The sequence below is a fragment of the Patella vulgata genome, chromosome 1, assembly GCF_932274485.2.
Source record: "Patella vulgata chromosome 1, xgPatVulg1.2, whole genome shotgun sequence".
Lineage (NCBI taxonomy): Eukaryota > Metazoa > Mollusca > Gastropoda > Patellidae > Patella > Patella vulgata.
This window is the reverse complement of record NC_065879.2, coordinates 20,600,452-20,616,860: the sequence shown is the minus strand read 5'-3', so window position 1 is coordinate 20,616,860 and position 16,409 is coordinate 20,600,452. Positions and strand designations below refer to the sequence as shown.

Genomic DNA, 16,409 nt, shown 5'->3' with positions numbered 1-16,409 from the left:
AGTATTAAAAAATATCATCTCAGAGTAGCTTATATACAGCAGATTGCATAGATATGTGAAAATTAAATTGATTACACATGAAAGGCAACACATATACAGTTATAATAAATAAAGTTATGACATTAAAAATGTCCGCTCAAACCGAGTAGCCTGTCCTATACAACAGATTGTATAGATTTATGAAATTTTCAATACACATAATATATTTTATATTTAATAAAATGAAATGAATGATTGCTATATAAAAATACCGTGTTATTAGAATATTATGTAAGAGAAGTTATATCTTCAGCTTTATTAGAGGCGTACTGGGTGGGTAGGCAGGGTAGGTGGTGTTTGCAAAAACAAAAGAAACTGGAAATGGTTGATAGCAATCGAATCCGGTGAGATTCCCAGCTAGGGTATATGAATTCGTGTGGCTATGTACCCTCTGTTCCGAAAAAGCGCCCTCTCAATGTACGTACATGTACATGCACCATTGATCAATCCTCCTTATTCGTTGGCTTTAGTCCTCAGTTGGACAGGAAACGACCTATTGTATGGCGGGTATCTAAGTTCCTCTGAATTCGATTTTTAAATCCACATTTATCCCCGGATTAAAATTGTCAGGGGAGGACTGGGTAGCTCTATATCCTCCGACCAACTGGTTTCGTCCCCCCCGCCAATCGCGATGAAGAATAAGTGACATGACGAGAAAACGAAACTAGTTTGACAATTCCTGCACCTCACTCATATAGATCATTTTTCTCCTCAGATTGAGGACATTATTTTTTTTTCAGTGGATACGAAGATGAATTTTAGTTATTTTGAAAAAAAAAAATATGTCAAATTGTGTTTTTCTCAGTCTGGTGGTCTGAGACCTAGCCCACCACTGACAACAGATGAGTAGTAACTGTACTTGTTGCCCTGGGCCAATCAAGAAGTGTAGGATTTTGGCACAAATTTCTGGAGAAAATGACGGAGGCTCATATTTTGGGAGATTGTTTAGTCATTTCCACCTTGCCAAGATTACGCGGGGTTCCGACCAGATTGCGGCCAAGAGCCCCAATGTTTAAGGAGCCCCCCGCCCCCCCCCCCAAAAAAAAAATTAGTTCTAAACAAATATTTTAAGATTTAATTTATGTTGTGCCAAATAAATCTATCGACCATACTGACATACAAATTGCATTTGTGTGTGTGCGACGGACAATGACTAGAATATGCCTGTTGACATTTTCAGTCAAGGGACCCATGCCGACTTCCACTGATGACTTACAGATTAGATTTCACAACCGGATTAATATTTCCATAATATTCAAAATGCTTGGTTTTCTTTACTCGTTTAGTTCTTGATTGCTGCTAACTATGTCCATGTTCACATCTTCAGGACTTAATCATAATCCCTCAACCAAATGTCAATGTATGGTATGCCGTGGCTCAGATATACGTCAAATCCATTCTAGCATGTGTCGCCTTCCCCTTGCCCAAAAGTATCCTAAATTTTGCCCGAAAACTGTCGCACAATGCAGATTGGTTAAAAGATAATAGGATTTCGGACACTTCTTTTTTTTTGGTGACTAGAAGGCAGAAGGTTTGGGGGTTTTTTCACAAGAAATGTTATATTTCTGATTTTATTTTTCACAGGTTTAGAAAATGCTTCCGCTTTCCTTCATAAAATTGAAGATTGGTAACACTGTACAGCAGATGCGTTTGTAAAACAATGTTCAAAACAGGGTTTGGCTCAATTTTGCCACTATTTTACCAAGGACAAGCAATTATATTCCTTCTTTGAAACATTACATTCTTGTCGCATTGTGGTAACCCGTGGTGTTGGTTTCCCGAAAGCCTGTAGATGGTCCGAACATTGACCTGCAAGTGATTGGCAACGGCTTGGGCAGTCTGGCCAGCGTGGAGTCTTCCAAGCGCCTGGTACACTGTAAAAAAACTTGTGTTGAAACAACACAAACTTGTGTTGTTTTCAACACAAGTAAGGTGTCTCTATTTAACAACACAAACTTGTGTTGAAACAACACAAAACTTGTGTTAAATGTTGAAACAACACAAAACTTGTGTTAAAATTTATCAAACAACACAAACTTGTGTTGAAACTTGTGTGAAAATCTACACAATACTTGTGTTGAAATGTTTGAAACTTGTGTTGAAATTTTTGAAACTTGTGTTGAAATTTCTGAAACTTGTGTTGAAATTTCTGAAACTTGTGTGGTTTAATAACAAGTGTATGACCATCCACAAAAACTTGTGTTGTGTTTTTCTCCAATTTATATACAGTATAGCAACCTTTTTATGCAGGACCCATCTCTTTGCTCTGTTAGACCTGTAAAGTTTGATAAAAGAAGGAAACAAAAGTTTTTTTTGTTTTTGTAAGATTATTATTTATTCATAAAATCATAGGAAAAGGTAAATTAATACATCAAAACTAAATAGATATTTGAAATGTTAACAGAAAAACAGAGAATTATAATACTAATTATATTGTGTTATATATAATGACCCCCCCCCCCCACACACACACACACACACACACACACACCCCACTTTACCCATCACAAAATATAACATAGCTATTTAAATTGTTCTTAACCCCACACACTTTACCTATCACAAAATATAAAATAGCTATATAAATTGTTCTTTACCCCAAAACAAGAACTGAGAATATAAAGATATGTACACAGTATCCCTACCCCATACTCCAAAATATATAATTCAAATAATATCTAAATTTAATAACATCCAAACCAAGCACTAAGATTAATTATGCACTAAATTGAAACAATTTCAAAAACTGAAAAGTGCTACAAAATCACACTACAAGTGATTTGTGAGACATATAGAAATAACTAATATACACAGAAAACTAACAAATGAAAAATGCACTATTTTGCAGGAGTAATAAAATGTTGTAAAACCTTTTCCTCATTAAAAAAACCCCAAACAAAATGAATATTTTGTAAATAAAAGAATCAAAGCATCAAGATTACAGGATTGAAATAAAAAAATATCATATGTACAAAAAATTTATATACAATCACAAGTCATAAGCCACAGTGGTTCAGTGAGTATAAGGTGTTGGCCGAGAAATTTCAACTGGATTTTCCGGCATAGTTCCCACTTGTCAGTAGTGTTGGATATGGCAAGGGATAATTGGGTACAAGCCCGGAATCGAAAGAGAGAGAGAGAGGGAGAAATGGGGTTTAACGTCCACTTGACACAAACTAGGTCATTTCGGGATTAACATATGGTTTAATTTTATTTCAATAATTCGTTGCGCATAGGGGTCTTTAGCAGTGGGAGGAAACCGGAGGTCCCGGAGAAAACCCACAAGATTGGACAGGCGACCCTACTCCTTGTCACGTACAACCGGGGATTCGAAACCACGCCAGTTGACTCAATGACAGGCCGTATGATACCGCACGCACGTGCTTACCATTCGGCCATCCACCACCCCCTCCCCCATTTCCGGAATCGAAACCACCCCCACTGCGTTCACTTAGAAGAACCCTTGACAATTGAATTATTTGACTCAATGACAGACTTCCTGATCAAATGTGTGTGTGTTAATCATTGCCCCCCCACCCCCGGGTTCCCGTTAAAGAACCCTTGACAGTTGAAATATTGGATATAAGAGTAAGGTGTAGGGCAGAATCACTCTAAGAACACAGAAAAGTAGGATACTAAACCGTATTTCATTTCATAAGCAAGGGAAAGTCACCTTTATGTAGGTCAAGGTTTTTTGTTATTCTGGGTGTATTTGATCTACATTTGGTTTCTAGTAATGCCTATTAAATACTTTATGATTTCTGACCAAATTCTAAGTGATTTATATGTCACTTTACTTGCTATATTATACATACATTTCTGAAGAGAATTAAAATCTAATTGTGTTTTGGAAGAAAATTTAACATTAATAACAAAAAATAAATATTTAAAAATTGGGTCAAATGCATTCTTTCCCAGAAGTATAAAATAAATTGATGCTTGGGTTTTCTTGTTGTTATCATACAGCAAATACTCTTTCAATGGTGTTCCAGCCTAAAAAATAAAAAGTAGGCAATAAGAATACTTTCTATGGTTCACAACGTTTAAATAAACAATTTATTTTGCCACATCGAGACCGAGTCTCTATTTGGTTTCAACTTTGCGTAACGCTTATTGTGTCTTGTCCAGTTACAGACCCAGTCAGATTATTATGCTCAAATCAAATGAGTTAGAAGTCAGAAAAAAGTCTTGAGATTTGGGACTGAAGTCTCATAATAGGTCAACTATTCACCCTTTCATACATGTATTGTCTGCAAATCCAGATTCCCTACTACATCATGGCAGCACCTATTTACTTGGCAATGTCTAATTATTTTTGGACCCATTCTTATTTTATTTCCATTGACAACAAATTGGATATTACCCTTTAAAATCTATTGAAATCTATTTGAAAGTAAAATACTGTCCATCATTATTTTACTGCTATTTACTGTAAAAATACACATACATGTAGGGCCTATCACAACTTGAAGGAAATCAATGGATGTGATTGGCAAAAATCAAGCATGCCAAGTACTTGAAACAGCAGAGTCCTAGGCATTGCCCCAAGAAGAATAACTAGATTACCAAGCAAGTGTATAGAAGTACTTCCTGATTAAAAATACAAATATATATGTTACTTACATTTTGCGTGTTTTCCCCTTGTCAGTGATACAGGACGGAGGACCTGACAAGGACAGCTGTCTAGTCGTTCGGATGGGACGAAAAAGCGAGGTCCCGTGTACACATTGGCGTGCACGTAAAAGATTCCTTGGCAATTCGAATTCGATATAAGAGTAGGCTGTAGCGCCGCTGCCCGGGCAAAATTCCCTTCATAGCACACTGTATGGCGTATGCCCGTCTTCATTAGCCCAATTTATGAGCAAAACAGTAGGATGTTAAACCCCATTTCATTTCATTTTCAAAATTATAAAATCATTTGATGGCTTAATATTCAAAAGGTACAGTCCTTCATGTTTATAAAATTGTACGGGAGCCATAAAAAGCTCCTGATACCTTGAATATATGCAGTTTAAAAGTAAACAAAAATCTCAATATTTAGGAGAGAGAGAAATGGGGTTTAACGTCCATCCAACCCCCCCCCCCCCACCAAGTGTATAGAACCAGTTCCTGATTTAAAAAGCAAATATGCATGGTACTTACATAGTCTTTGTCTGATAAGCAAGATCTGTGAGAAAACGTCTCCACAATATCAATAGCCCTTTCCAACTTGATCTTCCGAGGTGGGTAATTGAAAAAAAAAATAGCAATGTATTAGTTGGCTTAAATTGACTAGACAGTTTTGATTAATTAAAAAAATGTTAATTTAATTACATTTGTTTTGTTTCATGTGTTGGTTTGCTTTGCCACAGACGAGACAGTGATATCTACATATAACTAAGATTCTGTCTCTGCTCATACATGACGTGTACAGTTTTACTATACTAAACTGAATTTTAGATTTCAAAATAGCATAACAATCTTTTCTATTAGAATTGAATAGTTACCCACCGAGAAAAAGCTGCTCTATCATCATTTTTTCCAGCCATTTCTTCTTCCATTTTTTTCTTATATAATTTCTTTTGTTATTACATGATCTTTTTCTGGCTGATTTGCATATACATCCAATATTGAAACTGAAAAAATAAATACATGATATGTAATATACGATTAAAGCTACCTTACCATATATACAAACTGTGTGATATGAAATTGAAACTAATGTATCTATATGTATCAAAAGTTTTAATCCCAAGGAACTACCTAAGCCGTAAAAGTTTATCTTAATAATCCTTGTTTGTCACATGGTTTAACTGTCGCAGTAATTAGACGACGGCCATGGTGACTGAGTAAATTAGGTGCTGGCACACTAGCATGGAGGCCACAGGTTATCTCTTGGGGTTGACCGAGAAAGCTCATCTTGATTTTGCAGAATGGTTTCCCCTGAGATCCAATGTACACATTGGCGTACACATAAAAGTTCTCTCTCTTGGCAGTTTGAATTCGGTATGAGAGTAGGCCATAGTGTCGCTGCCCAGACAAACATTTTCACTTAGCACAATGCATTAGACCAGTCGGAGCTGACCAGTAGGACGTTGTCTTTAAACCCCATTTCATTTCAGGTAATCTAGTATTTTTCTAGTAAGATTGAAGTCTCTCTACTTTCTTTATATGTAAATATCATATTTGAAATAAGTCATACTTTTATTCGATATGGGGTGGGGCTGGGGGGAATGGTCTAGTAGGTAATGCATGCGCATGAAGTCACAGGGTTTGTCATTCTGTTAAGTGGCATGGTTTCAATTTCAAGGAGTAGAGTCGCCTGTCCAATCTCTTGAGTTTTTTCGCTGGGTCATTCGGTTTCCTCCGTTTTCTAAATACATGTACCCCTACGCCAAGCGAATTATTCATATTAAATTGAAGCATACCTTCTCTAATCTCTGGGTCCTTTTGTTTCCTCCTTTTGCTAAATACCCATACCCGCAAGCGAATTATTCATATTAAATTTAACCTTACCTGTCCTTTTTCCCGAAACGACCTAGCGTAGATATAAGGACCCATCTTGCAACAACTCTACATGTATGCATATAGGCACAGCATGGACTACTTGATTCTTCAAATACAAGTACATGTAAGGCCTTGTTTATGTCATTTCTCTTTCTCTCTCTCTCTCTCTCTCTCTCTCTGTTGCATGTAAGTGCCATATAAATACTTTATTTTGGATTGTATGTTCACATACACTAATCATTGTAGGACATTGGTAAAAAAAAAATAGAAAATATAAAAATTAATTGAAATTTTTACCTGTTTTTCTTCGATTCAATGCCAATGGAGTCCTTGGTAAATGCTGGAAGGTGGAAAGAGTCACATATCATCATTGACTGGAAAAAATAATAAAACTATAGAGAAACTTCCACAGGCTGATTCTAGTTCCATTATTTATTAACTGTGACTGAATCAGGCAAAAATATGACCACGACATTTGGGACTCGGGTATACGACGTTTGGGACTTTGGTATACGTCGTTTGGGACTCGGGTTAACGACGTTTGGGACTCGGGATAATTTATTAGAAATAGGCCAATTCAAAACACGAAAGAAAATATTTATTAACATGAAACACGTGGTTAGTAAAAGGCTCAACCAAACGATAAAACATTAGTTGCACTTACGGTTCTTTGATAATCATCGTTTCTCATAAAAGTTTTATATTTATTTAAAACGAATAATATGCTGATGAATTTATTTGAAAATGACCTACACAAAAAACAAAATAAATATTTACACGACATGCAATCTTTTTTTACAAGCCCCTAGAAATTGTTAACGATAATCCGTGAGCTGCACGTTGACATGCTTGTCGTAGATGGCAATAACAATTGATATATTAGTGCGTACAAGGCAAAGTTTTTTTGTGGAAAATATAAGAAATGGCAACGAACAAAGCGGGATAATTAAAGCTGATTAACTGATAATCCCAATGTTATTACAGTATGTTCAAAGAAACCTAACGGTTCTTTGGTGGATGAGGAAAAACGTGAGTTGTCAATCATCGAGAATGGCGGCCGTGTGTTGATTGCAGTTATACCGTTTCACGAAAAAACATTAGCAGTGGTCGGTCAATCAAGCTCGTTTACTATTTATAACGCAAATTTTTCTATTCAGTTAAAACAAAATATACGTCCATTTTAATTGGCCGAAGGATGTGTGACTAATAGAAATATGGCGGGCGGACAAACTGACCAAACAGTATATTTCGAGGTATTTGAGGTAAGCTAATTTAATATTATATCATAACTGCATGTGCATACTTGTGTTTCTGTGTGATTAAATATTCAAAAAATCATTCTTAGGATACAGCCTCGACACCAGTCCGCCTTGAATTGCAATGTTTGTTTTGTGTTCTGGGCGCCATTTTGAAAAAAACTGACATGACCTATATAATACAATCCAGCGATAGTGCAGTCAATTTCCTTTAAAAGGGAATCCGAATTTGTTAATTTTCTGCAATATCACTTCGGTGGTAGCGGACGTTAAATAAAGCTATTTCACGTACAAAGACCTACAATAAAATCCAGGTGAATTGGGAAAAATATTCATGTATTTTCTTGATGAAGAGTAGCTATTTCAATTTGTAAATGCCCAGTCATCTTAGACAAATAATAATTCCAACTTCAAATCAGTTGTATTTATTCAAATCATACTATGAATAATTGTATTTTTCCACTTGCATAATAATAAAAACTTTACTTTTATTATTTTATTTCTTCAGGCCAAGAACATGGAAAATTGGTAATTGCCTTGTATCACTGCTAACTATAAGGCACAGGGAGCCTTGGGCAGAAATGATAATAATATGGTTCTCAGATATGTTACTGTGTACAGACTGAACAAAAAATATATATACACTTGCTATTACATGTACATTATATCATTGGCAATAATAAGACCCAATTTTAGTTTTTAGTTACACACTGTTAACCACCAATAGATGACAATAAATCATAAAATGTATTCAGCTCGACGTAAGACTTAAATAAATAGATACAGTTGGTTTAACTTGAATAGAAGTTTTGATTATCTATGCTGCATATATGCATATATCACCTTACAGCTGAATCACATTACATATCTTTTTAGTTGATGTTCATATCGTCTTACGTATTTGTCAACATCAATGTGACCTTGTTCTATGTCACATTAGCCTTTTCAGACTATTACCACGAATTTACTCACCACACCCTCGCATAGTTATGAATTTATTGTTTCACTTGACTAAAGAAACATTTTGTAGGAATGTATGCTTTTATATATTGGACACTTGTTTGCAATATCATTGTCGGTGGAAACTGGCACTATACCTAAAGAATGACTGAACAAATAGCGGAGACGGGGTTTCAGCCGGCTGATTTAAATTATTTCTTTAAATACAGTAAAGCTTGAAATATGTCAGTTTTCACTCTTTAGAATGTTTTTGTAAATAAGTTTTTATTGTAGTTTCCGTGGCGTATTCCCAATAAGCGTTAGAAACAAAGATATACACCCTTAATTCCGGTGCCGATAAATGTTGGGTTGTGTGGAACATGCTAACAAATCTCGGGTACGATATATGTTTGATTCTGGTTGAGAACAGCATGAGAGCAACATGAATGTTTTCATTGGAGATGAGACGCAAATATTCAAAGGGGTCAGACAAACTCTAAACCAACCGCGTTCCCTTTACTGAGTCCCTTCAAAGGAGGCCCTGTCTGTCTACCTGTGGAATAACATGCATTTGTATCTGTTAAATTTGTGTGGTAGACAGAGTGATATTATTTATATAACGTCTTACCCCAAACAAATTGCAAAAGAAACCATGAAGTTTCTGAGAGCGATATTTCGTAATTAGTGTGCTTTAATGGTGGGAGAATAAATAATTTCTTTTTAAATTTTTCAAACACAAACTGGTCATATATAAAATAGCATTTTCTGACAAGACAGCGATAATCTCGTAAGATATGACTTTTACTATGTCTATTAAATGGTTTTCGACGTCTCTTCAAGGTCACCGTCTTGCGCCAAAGTCGTGAAACGCACCGTCGGGGGATTTGTTGGGGCCTGTCTCCCCCAGAAAAATTTCTAGAAATTTCAAGTCGGTCTTGCCTGGCCGTGAATACGGCAACCTGAAAGTGGTCGATTTTAATGTAGACATCTGAACTCCAATCAACAAATCAGTCAACCAGGCTGTTGTCGTTGCATTCACATGACACCAGACGTGTCACCGATGAAACAAATATGCCTGAAACAAATGTCGCTGTTAGTGCGACCCATTTGTGACAATTTCAAGGTCCCAAATAATAGTCCTTTTTTACTACACTGAAAAAAAACTTGTGTTGAAAGAACACAAACTTGTGTTAAATTCAACACAAGTTAGGTGTCTCTATTTAACAACACAAACTTGTGTTAAAACAACACAAAACTTGTGTTAAATGTTGAAACAACACAAAACTTGTGTTAAAATGTATCAAACAACACAAAACTTGTGTTGAAACTTGTGTGAAATCTACACAATACTTGTGTTGAAACTTGTGTTGAAATTTCTGAAACTTGTGTTAAAATTTCTGAAACTTGTGTGGTTTCATACAAACTTGTGTATAACCATCATCAAAAACTTGTGTTGTATTTTCCCCCAATTTATATCTAGCATAGCAACCTTGCTATGCAGGACCCCTCTCTTTGCTCTGTTAGACCTGTAAAGTTTGATAAAAGAAGGAAACAAAAAAAAATTTTGTAAGATTATTATTTATTCATAAAATCATAGGAAAAAGTAAATTAATACATCAAAACTAAATAGATATTTGAAATGTTAACAGAAAAACAGAGACTTCAATTCTAATACAAATTATATTGTGTTATATATAATGACCCCCCACCCCACTTTACCCATCACAAAATATAAAATAGCTATTTAAATTGTTTTTTGCCCCACACACTTTACCCATCACAAAATATAAAATAGCTATTTAAATTGTTCTTTACCCCAAAACAAGAACTGAGAATATAAAGATATGTACACAGTATCCCTACCCCATACCCCAAAATATATAATTCAAATATATCTAAATTTAATAACATCCAAACTAAGCACTAATAAGATTAATTATGCACTAAATTGAAACAATTTCAAAAAATTAAAAAAATGCTACAAAATCACACTACAAATGATTTGTGAGGCATCTAGAAATAACTAGCATACACAGAAAACTAACAAAAGAAAATTGCTCTATTTTGCAGGAGTAATAAAATGATGTAGAGCCTTTTCCTCATTAAAAAAACCCAAACAAAATGAATATTTTATAAGTAAAAGAAGCAAAGCATCAAGATTACAGGATTGAAATAAAAAAATATCATATCATATGTACAAAAGATTTATATACAATCACAAGTCATAAGCCACAGTGGTTCAGTGAGCATAAGGCGTTGGCCGCGAAATTTCAACTGGATTTTCCGGCATAGTTCCCACTTTTCAGTGTTGGATATGGCAAGGGATAATTGGGTACAAGCCCAGAATCAAAAGAGAGAGAGACAGAGAGAAATGGGGTTTAACGTCTACTCGACACAAACTAGATCATTTTGGGACTAACATATGGTTTAATTTTATTTCAATAATTCGCTAGCGCGTAGGGGTCTTTAGCAGTGGGAGGAAACCGGAGGTCCCGGAGAAAACCCTCAAGATTGGACAGGCGACCCTACTCCTTGTCTACAACCGGGGATTCGAAACCATGCCAGTTGACTCAATGACAGGAGGCCGTATGATACAGCATGCACGTGCTAACCATTCGGCCATCCACCCCCACCCCCCAGAATTGAAACCAACCCAACTGCGTACACTTTGAAGAACCCTTGAAAATTGAATTATTTGAATCAATGACAGACCTTCTGATCAAATGTGTGCGTGTTAACCATTCGGCTCCCCTGGGTACCCTTTAAAGAACCCTTGACAGTTGAAATATTTGATATAAGGGTAGGGTAGAATCACTCTAAGAACACAGAAAAGCAGGATATTAAAACGTATTTCATTTCATAAGCAAGGGAAAGTCACCTTAATGTAGGTCAAGGTTTTTTGTAATTCTGGGTGTATTTGATCTACATTTGGTTTCTAGTAATGCCTATTAAATACTTTATGATTTCCGACCAAATTCTAAGTGATTTATATGTCAGTTTACTTGCTATATTATACATACATATTTGAAGAGAATTAAAATCTAATTGTGTTTTGGAAGAAAATTTAACATTAAAAACAAAAAATAAATATTTAAAAATTGGGTCAAATGCATTCTTTCCCAGAAGTATAAAATAAATTGATGCTTGGGTTCTCTTGTTGTTATCATACACCAAATACTCTTTCAAGGGTGTTCCAGCCAAAAAAATAAAAAGTAGGCAATAAGAATACAATGTTTAAATAAACAATTTATTTTGCCACATCGAGACTGAGTCTCTATTTGGTTTCAACTTTGCGTAACGCTTATTGTGTCTTGTCCACTTAAAGACCCAGGCAGATTATTATGCTCAAATCAAATGGGTTAAAAGTCAGAAAAATGAAATGAAATGGGGTTTAACGTCCTACTGTTCTGCTCCTATACTGGGCTAATAATGACGGGCATATGCCACACAGTGTGCTATGAGGGAATTTTTGCCCGGGCAGCGGCACTATCATCTATTCTTATATCGAATTCCAACTGCCAGGGGATCTTTTACGTGCATTCCAATATTCATCTCATCGGAAGGACTAGACAGCTGTCTTTGTCAGGCCAAGTCAGAAAAAAGTCTTGAGATTTGGGACTGAAGTCTCATAATAGGTCAACTATTCACCCGGTTCATACATGTATTGTCTGCAAATCCAGATTCCCTACTACATCATTGGCAGCACCTATTTACTTGGCAATGTCTAATTATTTTTGGACCCATTCTTATTTTATTTCCATTGACAACAAATTGGATATTACCCTTTAAAATCTATTGAAATCTATTTGAAAAGTAAAATATTGTCCATCATTATTTTACTGCTATTTACTGTAATGGATGTGATTGGCAAAAATCAAGCATGCCAAGTACTTGAAATAGCTGAGTCCTAGGCATTGCCCCAAGAAGAATAACTAGATTACCAAGCAAGTGTATAAAACTACTTCCTGATTAAAAATACAAATATGTATGTTACTTACATTTTGCCTGATTATCAAGCTCTGTGAGAAAAGTTTCCACAATATGAATAGCCATTTCCAACTGTTTTTATCTTTCTGATGTAGTTAACTGGAAAAAAACATACTATGTATTAGATGACTTAAATTGACTCAACAGTTAAAAGATGAAAGTTTTAATTTACAGTCTATATTTTACACAAATTTCTGGAGAGAATTAAAATATAATTGTGTTTGAGAGGGATATTTAACATTAAAAACAAAAATAAAATGCAACTGATAACTTATTAGCTTTTACAATCACTATATTCTTTTTCAAAATTATAAGGAGATCACATGGCTAAGAGGGTACGACGCTGGCCCACTAGCCTGGAGGTCGGGTGTTCGATCCCTGAATTGGCTGAGAAAGTTCATCCAGATTTTCCGACGTGTCTTCCCCTTGTCAGTGATACAGGACGGAGGACCTGACAAGGACAGCTGTCTAGTCGTTTGGATGGGATAAAAAAAACGAGGTCCTGTGTACACATTGGCGTGCATGTAAAAGATCCCTTGGCAGTTGGAATTCGATATAAGAGTAGGCTGTAGCGCCACTGCCCGGGCAAAATTTCCCTCATAGCACACTGTATGGTGTATGCCTGTCTTCATTAGCCCAGTTTATGAGCAAAACAGTAGGATGTTAAACCCCATTTCATTTCATTTTCAAAATTATAAAATAATTTGATGGCTTAATATTCAAGTATTATGACCAGGTAGAATTAGAGCATAGTTAATTTGAGGCCAGAGCCATTATAGATTAGCCAGAATCCTAATTAAAATAAACTCTGTAATTATATTAGAGAGACATTGTTTCATAAATTATTATCTATTGTAAAGTTATTCCAGTAAGGTATTAAGGATTATATTGTAACTAAAAACAAAGCTAAGGTATAAAAGTCCTAAAAATTGTATATTAAAGAAAAGGGCAGTTAACCACAGGCAGGCAGAGGACATACTGAAGGGCAGGTCTCTGATATAGTGAAAAGTTATTTCTTAGATGCTGTTCCTTATTACGTTACCTAGCCTGTGGGTCAGTATTATATGTATATATTATCTTTGTTAGATATTGTTACAGAATATAAGATTATACTAAGAGAAGTGAGTTATTGAATTATTGTATGTTCAACCGTACACCTCCAACTAGATTCAACATACAACCCATCGTCGAAGGTTGGACTATAAGTAGGTCCATAAACCCTGGATGATAGTATGTGGTTGAGTTGGCAATAAATATACTTTCTACGGTTCACAATTTTTAAATAAATAACTTATTTTTCCACACGTTGAGTCTCTATTTTGTTTCAACTTTGCATAATACTTATTGTATCTTTTCAAGTTACAGACCCAGGTAGATTATTATGCCTCAATGGGTCAGAAGCCAGAAGAAAAATCTTGAAAAAAAGACAAAATGAAAAAATAATCATTTAATTTACCAACTATCTCCACTAAGGCAGTGGTGAATACAGTATTGCAAACAGTATTACAATATGATATTAATTATATTTTACAAATTCATGCATTTGAACGCTTTATAATAATGATTATGAAAGGGTGTAACATTGCATCCATCTTATAGTTTTGAAGTCATATAGGTCTTTAGCAGTGGGAGGAAACCGGAGGACGTGGAGAAAACCCACGAGGTTGAACAGGCAACCCTACTCCTTGTCACGTACAACCGAGGATGACAGGCCGTATGATACAGCACGCACATGCTAACCATTCGGCCATCCACCCCCCCCCCCCACCAAGTGTATAGAACCAGTTCCTGATTCAAAAAGCAAATATGCATGGTACTTACATAGCCTTTGTCTGATAAGCAACCTCTGTAAGAAAACACTTCCACAATATCAATAGCCCTTTCCAGCTGTCTTGATCTTCCGAGGTGGCTAACTGAAAAAAAATATGCAATGTATTACATTAGTTGGCTTAAATTGACTAGACAGTTTTGATTAAGTCAAAAAATGTTAATTTAACTACATTTGTTTTGTTTCATGTGTTGGTTTGCTTTGCCACAGATGAGACAGTCATATCTAACTACGATTCTGTCTGTGCTCATACATGTACGTGTACAGTTTTACTATACTAAACTGAATTTTAGATTTCAAAATAGCATAACAGCAATCTTTTCTATAAGAATTGAATAGTTACCCACCAAGAAAAAGCTGCTCTATCATCATTTTTTCCAGCCATTTCTTCTTCCATTTTTTTACTTTTATAATTTCTTTTGTTACATGATCTTAATGTATCTATATGTATCAAAAATTTTAATCCCAAGGAACTACCTAAGCCGTAAAAATCTATTTTTATAATCCTTGTTTGTCACATGGTTTCAATGTCGCAGTAATTAGAAGACGACCATGGTGACTGAGTGAGTTAGGTGCTGGAATACTAGCATGGAGGCCACAGGTTACCTCTTGGGGTTGACCGAGAAAGCTCATCTTGATTTTTCAGAGTGGTTTCCCCTGAGATCCAATGTACACATTGGCGTACACATAAAAGTTCTTGGCAGTTTGAATTCGCTATGAGAGTAGGCCATAGTGTCGCTGCCCGGACAAACATTTTCTCTTAGCACACTGCATTAGACCAGTCGGAGCTGAACAGTAGGACGTTGTCTTTAAACCCCATTTCATTTCAGGTAATCTAGTATTTTTCTAGTAAGATTGAAGTCTCTCTACTTTCTTTATATGTAAATATCATATTTGAAATAAGCCATACTTTTATTCAATATGGGGTGGGGCTGGGGGGAATGGTCTGGTAGTTAATGCATTCACATGAAATCACAGGGTCTGTCATTGTGTTAAGTGGCATGGTTTCGATTTCAAGGAGTAGAGTCGCCTGTCCAATCTCTTGAGTTTTTCTCTGGGCCATTCGGTTTCCTCCGTTTGCTAAATACCCATACCAGCAAACGAATTATTCATATCAAATTTAACCTTACCTGTCCTTTTTCCCGAAACGACCTAGCGTCTGTAGGCTAAGTAGAATGGAACAGTGTGCAGGGAAAGGGTGGAAACGGAAGAAAGCTAATCGTCGTCGTAGTTGATTACCGGTATGCATATAGGCATAGCTTGGACTACTTGATTCTTCAAATACAAGTACATGTAAGGCCTTGTTTATGTCATTTTTCTCTCTCTCTGTTGCATGTAAGTGTCATATAAATACTTTACTTGGGATTGTATGTTCACATACACTAATCATTGTAGGACATTGGTAAAAAAAAAAAAAATAGAAAATATAAAAATTAAATGAAATTGTTACCAGTTTTTCTTCAAATTCCAATTCAATGCCAAAATGGAGTCCTTGAACGGTAAATTCTCAATACGGTAATTGCTGTAACTGTAAGGTGGAATGAGTCATATCATCACTGACTGGAAAAAATAATGAAACTATAGAGAAACTTCCACAGACTGATTCTAGTTCCATTATTTATTATTTATAAACTGTGACTGAATCAGGAAAATAGGGGCCTAATAATATTCCACAGAGTGACAGAGTCAGAGGTTGAACGGAGGGTTTGGGGAAAATATCTGCTTATTTGATTTAAGGTTGTTTTTTTAAACATAAATTAGATTACAATTCAACTAACACAAAAGTGTAAAAAGATTTTTTCTAGTCTGTGCCCGCGTTTATGTCTACTCTTGGCAAAATCTTTATAATATAAAAAATCATGAAACAAGAATCA

The 16,409-nt window shown here is 35.5% G+C and overlaps 1 long non-coding RNA gene across 1 annotated transcript; it reads right to left on the bottom strand.

The window, feature by feature from the left end:
- Positions 1–3,605: 3,605 nt before the first annotated feature.
- On the bottom strand, positions 3,606–14,969 carry LOC130014301 (uncharacterized). The gene is made up of 4 exons (XR_008789256.1): positions 14,883–14,969; positions 14,529–14,620; positions 12,719–12,806; positions 3,606–4,032 (listed from the first exon to the last, which is right to left on the bottom strand). It is a non-coding gene; the product is annotated as an uncharacterized LOC130014301 (long non-coding RNA).
- Between the last annotated feature and the right edge of the window lie 1,440 nt (positions 14,970–16,409).